The sequence below is a fragment of the Ascaphus truei genome, chromosome 1 (assembly GCF_040206685.1).
Source record: "Ascaphus truei isolate aAscTru1 chromosome 1, aAscTru1.hap1, whole genome shotgun sequence".
NCBI classification, from domain to species: Eukaryota; Metazoa; Chordata; class Amphibia; order Anura; family Ascaphidae; genus Ascaphus; species Ascaphus truei.
The window spans coordinates 102,811,114-102,824,349 of NC_134483.1; the positions used below are offsets into that span (position 1 = coordinate 102,811,114).

General features: G+C 38.9%; 1 long non-coding RNA gene across 3 annotated transcripts in view; it reads left to right on the plus strand.

Moving 5' to 3' along the window:
* The first annotated feature begins 6,363 nt into the window (after positions 1 to 6,363).
* Positions 6,364 to 13,236, plus strand: part of LOC142490482 (uncharacterized) — an 86,250-nt gene continuing 79,377 nt past the window's right edge. The window contains exon 1 of one of the 3 annotated variants that reach the window (XR_012800084.1): positions 6,364 to 6,531. This is a non-coding gene — a long non-coding RNA (uncharacterized LOC142490482). The remainder of the gene's footprint in view (positions 6,532 to 13,236) is intronic. The other 2 variants (XR_012800081.1, XR_012800080.1) reach the window with 2 other exon arrangements.

The following is a 13,236-nucleotide window of genomic DNA, read 5'->3' on the forward strand; positions in this document are numbered from 1 at the left end:
TTTGAAAGCTACTCTGGCCAACCAAACTGCATCGAGTGTGAGAAACTAGAACAGTTGTTCTTACAAAAATTGTACATATTCAGTTCTTTCAAAGTAAACTTCTCCCACCTTTTTTCCTAAATTTCTAAGGTTTCTAAGCTTCTTACATTTTATATAAATATAATCTGCAATAAAATGATTTACTGTATGTTTATTTACTTGCACTTTCTGAAGCTTCTTCCATGGGGGGTTAAACTGGAAGCAGATAAGAAGTTTAAGTATCGAAAGTAAGGAAATGTCGGCCTAGTAATTAAGATGAAAGATACATAAATAGGAGAGATGTTTTCCCTGGTTTTTACTATCATGCAGGAGCTGGCCGTCACGGGAGACCAGGGCTAATACCAGGGATCAATATCGCGAGACAGAACCCGAGAGTTTATAAAACTAATTTATTGGAAAAGCATATCCACAACTATACAAAACACACAAACATCCCACATACCCAACTGGGGAAACTAGGGGATACCCTGCATAACTAGTTGCATGGACCTTCTTGCAGAGATTTCCCCTGTTCTCTCTTCTTGCCCAGTGCCTACAGGACTGTTTTTCAGGTCTGAGACCAGCACTGGAGTGGACACTGCAGTTTCTCCTTGTCACAGCAACACCTCTGTAACTCTATGCTAGGGGTCTCCCTCCCCACCTTTTTATACAATTAAAACAGAATATTGCAACACTCAGGGCCAGGTGCTACCTACATGCCCAGGCGCTGATTGGTGGGTAGAACTGCAACATAACATTTGCAACATAATAAGGATACAGGGAAAGGTTACAGACCAAGTTGTCAACAACTCTTCTGCAAACATATTAACCCCTGACTCCTGAGGTGCTGGAACCAAGCAAAGACATACACATATACATAACATATATTTAAATATCATATACATAACATATATTTAAATACAGTACCAATGTATTACTGACAGGTAGGTAATGGCAGACTTAACCTTTATTAACGCCAGCCATATACAGTATACCACTACCGTCACAACTCCCCCCTTAAGCGGAGAGCTCGGGGGTAGAGACCACAACGGGTTCATCCCCAAGCGTGATACCTGAAGCTCAGAGCTAAGCCGGCCTGGGATCGTCCTGCCGGTAAAGTCCATCGGCATTGCCGTGCTCACTCCCTTTTTTGTGCTGTATGGGATACCCTGCATACCTAGTTGCAGAGATTTCCCCTGTTCTCTTTACTTGCCCAGTGCCTACAGGACTGTTTTTCAGGCCTGAGACCAGCACTGGAGTGGACACTGCAGTTTCTCCCTGTCACAGCGACACCTCTGTAACTCTCTGCAGGCTCTGTCTGATAGGGGTCTCCCTCCTCCCCTTTTATACACATAAAACATAATATTGCAACACTCAGGGCCAGGTGCTGCCTACATGCCCAGGCGCTGATTGGTGGGTAGAACTGCAACATAGCATTTGCAACATAACAAGTGTAGCCCTTTTTCTGAACCCTCCCAAAGGAACTACTGGTCACTGTACAACACCTGCGGCTCCAGGAGATCTGAGCCTCCGCTAGCTGGGAGCCTGGGGTAACACTTATACACTTACGTAGCGCAGCGCCTCCACTTACCCAGGATCCCCGTGATGTGAGATTCCCCTGGGCAAGAAATACAACAACACACATATATGATGCAACCAGTTTTACTATAAGATAATGCACGATACCTTATCACTCTATCTTATAGCAATATAACCTTAACGTATAACCTTAGTGGCTCGGCCACTCTCATCAGGAGCAACGTCTCTGTCCCCTCACCGCGTGCCCCACACACCGTGTCCATGTATTGTACTATTGGAATAGGCTCAGTTCTTTAACCACTCGCTCAGTGTTTCTAAAGAGTTTAGCCTAAGGCGGGATCAGCGCCTGTTGACCGGTGTTGGTGAACTTGATGTTATAGTACCTTGCGGTCACGGCGGTGACGGTATCTCTTCACAAAGGGTCAGATGAATCAGCGGTCTGCCTCCTGGGACTCAATGTCCAGCCGTCTGGTCCCAGACGACTCGCCAGCAGAACCTGCTCCGCACGCTTGTCTCTTTGTCCCTAGCTGTCTACACAGAAAAGGGTGATGCTCGCTACCACTATGGGCATCCCTGCAGCACAGCAACCTTCGGGGACTTCAGAGAACACTCCTAGGGGCCTACGGGGTAGCCTGTCCTATGCAGGTGGGTCACTGACCCCCTGCACCCACACTACCTCTCCCTTCACCTCCCGGATCCCCTCTGACTAACTCAACCTAACAACTGCAGCAAACACACTGCACTCACACCGTACCTGCAGCAACCGCACTGCACTCAACCGGGTACCTGCAGCTACCCACTGCAACCAACCTGGTACCTGCAGCAACTGCACTGCACTCAACCGGGTACCTGCAACAACCGTGCTGCACACACACACTGTGCCTACTTGTCAGCGCTAACAGCACTGCCAGCCGTGACACTGACAAGACTGCACACTCACACCTAAGGGCAGAGTCCCTAACCTAGGGGCCGTCCCTCAGTACCTACCCACTACCCTGGTGGGGATTGGGGCCTGCCTGTGATCTAGGGAACTACCTTACCTGGTGTAGGAGCCACTTGCTCCCTCACCCTTCCTTCCCCTTCCTGCTCCCAGCTCCAACTGCCGTTGCTCTAAGCCCGCAAAATGTATCAATATCCTGGGTGGAGAATCCTTGGCCCTCATTGGCCGCTATGAGGCACCTGGTGCCTGCCTCCCTATGCTTCATGAGACTTGTAGTCCCGTGGAGGCCTCTGTATCATTGGGGCCGTGTGCGCGCTTGCCCTGCGCATGCGCGAGTCCCGAATGGCCGCCGCAACTCCCTGACTGTTCCCGCGCATGCGCGATAACTCACACGCTCGTGCAACCTGTCATGGCGGCCCCCGCTAGCTGGGTACGCCGCCGGGACTCCAGGGACTCGGATCGCTCCCTGCACCGGCCCCCACCTTCGCGAGCAGCCGGCGGGTCCGTCGCTGGCTCCGGCGGGACCCGCGACCACTTCGCAATCGCGGAGGGGGGTCCCTGGGGGCAAAATAAGACCGGGGCTACACAAGGATACAGAGAAAGGTCACAGACCAAGTGGCATCAATTCTCCTGCAAACATATTAACCCCTGATTCCTGAGGTGCTGAAACCAAGTAAAGACATACACATATACATAACATATATTTAAATACCAATGTATTACTGACAGGTAGGGGTAATGGCAGACTTAACCTTTATTAACGGCAGCCATATTTACCACTACCGTCACATTGGCTGTAAAATAATAGGTATCAACACACCTAAAAGAAAAAAACTAATATTAAATAAAAAAAGAAGTGTAACAGTGTTTCCCCCACTCGGTGGGGATTTGGCCATTGCTAAACGTGTGGTGCATGATACCTGCTGGTAACAGGAGGGCTAAGCTGTCCGCCGGTGGTAGTGGGAACAAAGGATCAGGTTTCTGGGGTACATTACCCACATGGTTCTCTAACAGTGCAGCGTCTCCATCTGCTGTTGGCTCCAGATAGATAAAGATGATCTCCTACAGTAGAACTATCACCTCACACTAGGTCACACACTAGGCAAGGAGTATAACAACAGGAATGGTTTATTCTCTGGGTCTGTGCAGTACAGGAACAAGGCAGATCTCTGTCAACTTCAGTCTCTGGGGTGCTCAACTTGAGGATGGTCCCTGGACTACCACTACAGCCACTACAGGTCAGGGCCCCTGCAGCTGTCCTAGCTCTTACCGATTCCCCTATCAGGAGTCAGGGTATAGGTCTACACTCACTCTCCCAAAGGGGGAGAGGGACAGGGAAGGTCCCAATCTCAGGCTCCCTGTGTGGGAACCGCCTCTCTCAGTGGGGAGAGGCACTACTAAATTTGGGGCGGCACTGCCCTTAAGTACAGCCAGGAGGAGGGCACCAGGTCTGTCCCATGATTGGTCATGCACAGGCCTGATGTCACCGCCTCCCACTGTCACTCCAGTGCAGCATCAAGGAGGGGGAAACCCCAATTTTGACTACTGGCAGCCTGATTCTACCAGGGCTTACTGCCAGGAGTAGGGCAGGTTAGTAGCCAAAGATGGCATGGCTACAGAAGAATGAAGAAAGGAGACAAAGATCGTGTCTAAAAATATGCCATCTCAAATTAATATAAATATTCCAACCCTTCAAAAGGTTTGCATTCTGGTTCATTTTAAACTATTATTATCGGTTATTTATAAAGTGCCAACATATTCCATAGCGCGTTACAATGGGGGTACAGAGTGTTGTAAATTACATAAACAGAATGCCATAGCAAATAAGGACAAACAGGCGCAACAGATACTCAAGGTAATGAGGGCCCTGCTCATGAGAGTTTACAATCCAGAGGGAATAAGGGCAATGCTGGAACAAAACGTAAAATGACTTCTCAGTGCGGGATGGTGTGTACCTCAGTGTCCCGCCACACAGCTGATAAATACCAGTGTATCTATATGCTACATGTCTTTTATTTCTTTTTTTTTTTTTTTAAAGAAAGGAATCTGACTTATGAGTAATGTTATGCAGAATTAAATTTAAAAAAATACAATTATGTAATTAAAACAACAACATTCTAACTCCTTTAGCACTTGATGGCCTGGAGTTCAGTACACAGTATTTTTTTATTAAGATATGTGTTAAATATTATATGTATGTTTGTGCATTAAAGCAATAATTAGGAATATGAATATATTTAAGCATGAAATTCAACCCTGCAAATGAACAAATGCATTTCTTCTCATACCCAGTAAAGGTAACAACCATAATAAAGCATACACCTATTGTACATACATTCATAAAATGAACAGTTGATTTTAAACTGGCAGGATGCTGTAGATGTTTTGTAGTTGGCATGATTAGAAAGTGAAAGCCTGTGTGGTGCTTTTAGCCTGCCCTTTGCAATCATGCTTTAGACTCATGAGGCTTTGATTGTAGGAGTTGCCTTATTTGCATTGATGAGGATGAGACAGCTGCTGGAGCATACAGAACTGCACCTGACACAATCACTAAACTCTGGATTAGCACAGGGAATCCAGAATACTCTGTGCTGTATGGCAAGGAGTTCAACCCTATATTAGAGTCACTCATGCAAAATGACCCAAATTTCCAATGATCACAATTAGAAATGCAAAGCTGCATGTTAATGTAAGCCCTGTTTTTTTTGTTTTACATACTAATTATAATTGCATTATTATATGACTACTGTACGTTTAAAAATCCTCCCCTCTATACTATTTCCATTTTCGTTTCACATTTTCAAATAAAATAAACAAATTCTTTATGCAAACTGATTTTATATAAATGTTCTACCACAATACACCTTTGCACTACATAAATTGCATTGTCACCTGAAACCATTAAGTAACAGGAGACAGAGATGGCCATTTATTAAAGTACAGGTACTTATGTGAATATTAAAGTTATTTGTGATATTGTGTTGTTGTGTGTATTTACCAAACATATTTATGACTCATACAAGAGGTCTGATCAACAATTTGGTGGAAATCACATACATTAGTTTGGTTAGTTGGTGCAATGTTAAAATGACAGATACGATCTTATGTTAGTATGTTCATGGCTACTTTTATCTTATTTTAAACAAGCATATGCCTGTATTCCAATAATATTTTAATTAAAAGAACACTACTTCTCAGACATATGGCCAAGAATTGCATTTGTTCATTTGAAGGATTTTGATCAAGGGAGAAATCCTGATTTCCCTTATTTGGAATCAGAAAGGAATTTCATTTTCTATTTGTCTTATGAAACATCATTGGATGATGTTACACTGGGGTTTCTTGTTTGCCTTCCTCTGGATCAACATACTGTAAATACAAATATAGGATAAGTATCTGTCTAAATTTAGCATAGGTTGAACTTGATGGACATATGTCTTTTTTCAACCACATCTACCATGAACTATAATTGTTTTCACGCTGTCTAAATCAAAGCGCCTTATTTGTACATGAAATGTGCCAAATTTTGTTAACACACACACACGCAAGCACGATAAAGAACCAATGTACAGTATGTGTAGTTATATTTCAAAGCATTGCATTTGCAAACACGTATTTTCATGAGATGTTCATTTCCCACTGTATGTCTTGCAAACTGTTTTACATTTGAAATAAAAACATAGAGCAGATGATTTTTTTTTTGGTGTGAATGTAAAATGTGAGTCGTATTTATGAATGGGGAATACATATTTTTTTATCAAAACTAAGTGATAATTCCTAGCAAAAGAATGCATTTCTAAAGCCAAACCTCCCATTGGAGAACAGAAAATTTAATGAGCTTTTAATGGAATGCAATGCTCAGAGTAGTAAATTATTTGTTAGTTGACGATGCAATCAGCATGCTGATTAAGGCTGCTTGGTGGTTTTTTTTTTTTAACTAAACATTAACTGAATGAAGACAGTTAGTCCTTGTTCTTCTGCTTGGGGGGCTTTTGTGAAACAAATGGACTTCAGGATGAAGATTGTCAATAAAGGTGAGTGCACTCCAAATGTCATTAAAATACTCAATGATAAATATTTAAAATCATATTTATATTTGCCTTGTGCATTCTAAACTATGTTTAAAGGAACAGTCATCCTTGAAAGGCCTTGGAATAATGCATGGCATGTTATCTCCACTCTTTCATTGTGAGTTACAGCAATGCCTTACATATAGGGCACAATTTGACTTCATTACTTGAAGCCTCAGTATTTGTCTGTGCATCTGAATTCTACTTGTAACTTACATTAAAACTATCATACACATGGTGCAGAAGAGCACTACGCTATTACATTCCCTCCCCCCCACCCACAATGATTTATATACTGTAAAGGGTTAGTGAAATAAATGGTGAATTAGTGGGAGTGAAAGGAAAACACTTTTCATATGTTGCTAAAACATATATCAAATCCTTTTTCAAGCACACCACAAAAAAAAGTTACATTACCATTATAATAGGGACCAAAATCTGCCGACGGATTTATTGTTCATTTATGTCTGTTGACTGTAAAAACTGAATCTTCACACAGTTCTTTTTTTGTGTATAGAATGTGGATGCTTGGATATTGCTAGACGGCTGTTTTGCCTTATAGATATCTGTATATAGTTCTATATATTGACACGGTAGGAACATTTAAATGTTAGGATATTAAAGACTGTATTTCATGGAAAGAGCACAACCTATTTTATTTGCAACTCCTGCTTAGGCTCATGTCCGTTTTTTTAAACCATAGTAATCATGCACTCTTAAAATCCCATGAATAACTTTCTCTGCTTTAAGTATTCCTGTTTATGACCCAAGAGGTTAAAAGGTGCTGACTGGCGTTTGACTTCTGACCCCCTATAAATGTTATCTTATCAGTTCCTGCTTGTTAACTTGTATTGAGTGCATGTCCCTGATGGCTGTCAGATAAAGAGTTTTTATTATATTTCCTATTGATGCTGAACCTTTTCTTTTGTTTTAGTCCTTCCTGCTAATGCTAACCTCATAATTTAACATTTCCCTTATTTGGCTAAAGCCATAAATATGAACCTTTTTGTATCGGCTTTTACTATTAGACACAGCAGCAAATAGTGAAATGATTAAATAAAGACTGATTTGGAACAATATTATTTGTTTGCTTTTACAAATGTAAATAATAAAATATAAAATAAAAATGCTTCTTCATTTACAAATTTTTCGTGATGATCAGTCACAAAAAAACTGCATTAAATATAGTGCAAATAGATCCTAAATGACCACTCAGACTTAAAAATATTTAAATTCATGTATCCAGGCACTCATATGTCATACATTTGGAAAAATAAATGTTATTTTATTCATATTTATACTTTGAAAAATAAAACAAATCGCTATATTCATTTGTTCTTTAGCAAACTGTTGGCTTTATTGTTTCACCTAATTCATTTTTAGAACAAAGAACGATGTACGTATATCCAAACACAATACCTGTATATTCTGTTTTGTCTTTCTAGCTGGCAACTGACTTATCTTTTTGACAATAGAATGATTTTCTGAATTTGCATAGTGTTAATTCGCCAAAAACTAATCAGCTAAATCCTGTTTGAGAATTTGTGGGTAGTTTAACAGTATATGTAACTATACACAAACAATGGGAGGGGAACCATTGAGTATACTTAACGTGTATATTTTCTCGCTGTTACCACATCTTTGTCTATGGTGGTTAATACACATATACTGTACCTAGAGACACACTACACACTACACACACTACACACTACACACACACTACACATTTTAAGTTATCGTGGGTGAAAAAGGCGACAAGAAACCTCCACCATATAGCATATAGTAAATAAATAGATCACTTGTGAGCACATTCACATGTCTAAGAATGTGAATGTGCTCACAAGTGATCTATTTATTTGATATATACACACACTCTCCACAAACACACATATATTTACGTAAAATGCCCAACTTATTTGTATTGTAAAATACATTGGATTTTAGTAGTGTTTTTATATAATTAACAACATAAAATTAAAATTCCTAAATACCACATTTCTATAGTAAAATACAATATTTAGGAATATGCTATTTTTGCATTATAGGAAGCTACTGCATATAATCATGTTTTATTGACACCATGCGGTGTTGCTCCATTGGACAATTGTACAAGTATTGTATTTATTGTGAAAATTAGTACTAAAATCTATCAGAAAAGGCATCAAAGAAAAAAACAGAGATCCCACAGGAAATCTGAAAGATATAATTGTTCTAGTGTATCTTTTGAGTTCTATACAGTATTTCATATTTAATAAATCGCAAACAATTGTATCTCAAACACAAAATCCATACAAAGGCAATATCAGAAAATGAAATATAGGAAAAGCAATCATATGATTACGTTTTTGACATATTTACATATAGGTTATGATACATTACTAACTGGAAATGAAACACAAGGATTTAACCTATTCACATGTAGTGTCTTTGTTCTAATAATTTAACCACAGGCTTGTGGCCAGAAAATACAAATATTTTATTAGGTCTCCGAGAGAATTGCAGTTATGGAAGTCAATCTTTAATTGGTTTCAGAAAAGGCCTTTGAAATGTGTTTTTCTCAATTAACCTGTTTTTATTGTTATTTAATTAAGGAAATGATTTTCATCAAAATGCACAGAATAAATATGTTGAGATAAACATGTCTTGTCTTACAGGTGCTGGCTTAGCCCTGTGTATTAATATTACAACCTTAGTTTGCACGTTCAGCACTAAACTTTTTTTTTGCTTTCAATTTCTTTACACTTTATTCAACTAATTTGAGCACAAGCAGATTAATTAAAAGCTCAAAAAACCCAGAGCCCAATAAACAACACATAAAATTCAAGAAAAGGTTGAGATAAAGGACTCAACATTCATTAGTTTCTATTGATGAATATCTTTGTTTAATGGTTATATTACAAGTCGGCACCTATTTTTACATCATTTAATCACACAATAAAACCGGTTTGAGCATTGTACAACATACATTCTGTTTAGTGTGTATTTATATGAACGGAAAATGATATGTTCTGAAATAAATTGAATTTTTACATAAGTAGTTGAGTTCTCCTGTACAACCCGTATTTCATTGAAATAAATCATTTCAAGCAAATGAGACAACAACTTGTAGCCATTTAGGTAACTTCTATTTTGACAAACAGATAAGTATGTATGTATGTATAAGTATTTAACTATATAGTTTGTCATTTGGGTGTTGCATTGGGGCTTTTTATTTTTTGTTGTACATTTGGTCCGACCCAATAGCACTCCTTTTGACACAAGTGTGTGTGTGTGTATATATGGGTGGGTGTTGGGTTCAGAGCTTGCAGGGATTGTGAGTGTTTATTTTGACTGTTGTTTTATAAATAAATCTTACACTTCCATTCATTCCTTACTTTTCATGTTTTTCAGGCAAAAAATGTTTATTACTTAAATAAAAAAAAATGGAGTAATGTATATATAGAAATGTGTGTTTTTTTTGTAGAAAATGTCAATTTTTCAGACGCACGCAAATTGCGCAGGTCTTATTGTTATCTGTCTCTGATGTCAGCGGTGAGAATAATTAGTATGCCTCTTCCTTTCATCTTTCCTTTTTCTTTTACTACCTTCAGAATGAAAACTGTGCTTTCCAAAAGAGCAATTTATTTTTAAAAAGGGACTTTTAACTCTTTCTCATCTGGTCTCTTCGTCTAAATATACTGAGCCTTTTAAAATGGAGTTTCATTCTGTTTCCAAGTTTATTCGTCAAACCCTTGACATTAATCCGTATGTAGACTCATTGGATCCTCTTGTTATACTGCTCCCTAACATACATTTCTTCAGGCCTGTTTCATTCTAAATCTCGCAATCACTCGACTCGCCATTAAAACTCTAAACATATAATATTTTCCGTATGCAGATGTTGTTGTACATTGGGAGCCTGGGAAAAAAAAATTGTAGTCTAGACCAAGGCGAGGGGCTGTCTAGATTGTGACTGACATTTTCTGCCCTTTCTTCTTAAAAGGAGGGGCATCAAACTATTCCCAAAATATTAACACCTCCAAAAATGTTAAACGTTCCCCTATTTTATTTTATTTTCTGTCAAAAATTAGACATTTACGAAGGTTTGCTGGCAGGCATTTTTCTATCAAATTACTTTGAAGCAAGATATTTAATCAGCAGACTCCCAATAATGATAAAAGATGGTGTGCATGGTCAGACTGTCCTGGTATTTGGTGAGCAAGAGTGACAACTTATTGGAAGTTCTCAAGGAATCATTTGTATTTCACACTCCACTTGGCAGCTGATTTGAGATTGTCTGTTAGCATAACAAAGGCTCTGAGCATGTGAACTTCAGAAACCTTTCGACCTCTTTGCTGCTGGCATGAATAGCTTGCAGTCTTGCCTATACAGATTTCCCAAAGCTCCCTGTTCGTGGCTAAATTCTTAATCAGGGTAATTTAATATAGTTTTCAATATGCCTCATCTCTTATTGGGAAAGGTATTCAGACATTCACCCTCTCCCCAAAAAAGCTCCCCCCTTCTCTATTCAAATTGTAAGAGGGGCAGCTGCAGACAAACCCCCATGAACTGTATGTGGAGACAGAGCAGAAAGGGACATTCTCACAACCAACAATTTCTTCCGTTGTACTTCAGTGTAAACCCTGAAATCCCAGACTATTTACCAGAGCATACAGTAAAACAACAGAAACTGCTTCTCAATGCCGAATAAAACGTATAATAGGCTAAGCTTCCTCAGACACTACAACACAACAACGGCATCTCGACCTCTCCCTTACACCATACACACACATTCTCCCCAGACATAGGGTCATCTTATTGTAATTTATCACACACAAAACAACTTTGTATCAATTGAAATGCACATTAGTTGGCTGAAAAGAGACCTTTTGCAAATATATTCATTTTAATCCAGTTAATACCTAAAAGCCCTCATAGGGAGACATTCAATACATTGAAAACATCTATAAGATTCCGATTTGAAGAAAAATGATTGATCACAAAGACGGTCAAAAACGTATCTTTCATTTTTCAACGCAGATATAAAGACTGCTATAAGCAGCTGTGCTCTAAGATGTAGATCTTTAGGAAATGGATTTTTAGGATAAATCAGGTTTATTCCTAATACAATCAATTTAGAGAAGCCATTTTACAAAACTAAATGTAGAAATGACTGTTTACATTGTATAAACGTGGTAATCCAGACTCCCAACTGTGTTGATGATCAGGATAATGTTTGTGCTCTTAGATGTTTTCCGCTTGTGAGTTTTGTGCTCATTTATATATTTCCCCACTTTTTAGATATGTTTATTCACATTTGTCTGTGTCCCTTTGGAAGCTGTAAACACTTTTATTGGATCTACGTAAAATTGCACTGTTATTGTGCGTTCTTTGAGATCACATACATACATTCTTCAGGCGCGTCTAGGAAGGAAAAGGTCTTCAAAGCTCATACATGGTATTGACGTAAAATGTTTACTGCTTGTTTAGGCGATAGGATGTAGCTGGAGTGAATTTGTAGGTGTCAATGAGTGGCATTATATATACTGGCAGAGGTTGCGTTAACGCAAGTTTAAAATGCCTGGGACCCTTCCAAATTAGCCCCATGCGTATATTTGTGCAGAGAACAGACAGGCCAAGTACTTATACCACCAATGGAGGCACAGCTGTCAGTCACCGCTCTGCTCACCAAGATAGTGTCCCACAATGCATTGAGTGGCGCAACGCAATGTATTGGGGGCCACGATCTCGGAGACTAAAGCGGTGAGTGACAACTAAGTGTGTGATCTATCTGTCCTGCGGTGGACATCCCGCTTGGTGTGTTTGTGTATTTAATAATGTATGTATATATATGTGTGTGTATATATATATATATATATATATATCTCCATACACCCCTTGTTATAAAAATATTAATCAAAAAAGTATTTTTACTCCATAAAAAGAAATCTTGCACAACCGCCAAATACTTCTGTTAATACACATATCTGTGTGCTACATAAATAGGTTTACATTGAAAAAAATCCATATGCAAATTTTTGCTATGTGCGGGTACCTTTATAAACAGTTCATTTAAGTTTAAAGTATGAAAATGTACACTGATTGAAGCGTAAAACTGCTTTTTGAGAAGCTAATATGTCTATTTCTGTTTTGTTCTATATGAGCTTTTTAATTGACAGATATTAGGCTATGATAAATTTCACCCCACTTTCAACGTTTATTTAATGTAATGGATTGTTTTTGCATTCATTCGGCTTGTAGCATTTTTGTATAATTGTTCACAGAATACAAAATACCAGCCTTTTAAGAGATTATTTTCCTACAAACGTATCCTGTTAAACGTCTCTATTTTTATTTTTAATTACGCATTTCAGAAATATTATTGGTGTAAGTAGTGTATTTGCAGTAACTAAAAGATTTCTACAGTAAAATCATGGGTTGGGCCTATTGTTTTTTTTTTTAAATAAAGGGATGTATATTTGGAATAGCATTTGACCAGGAGAATGAACACAGGCGCGATTATACTATGATCCCTTTGGGAATGCCAGCACCAAATTTAGCCAGACTGATGGAGTTCTGTCTAGACGCTCTCCTTTGTGTATCAGCTGCTTTATTCCAGTTTTATTGTCCTGCCTGAATGTGTCAGTTAAAACTGCATATGGATCCCAAACATTACTATCCCTGCAACCA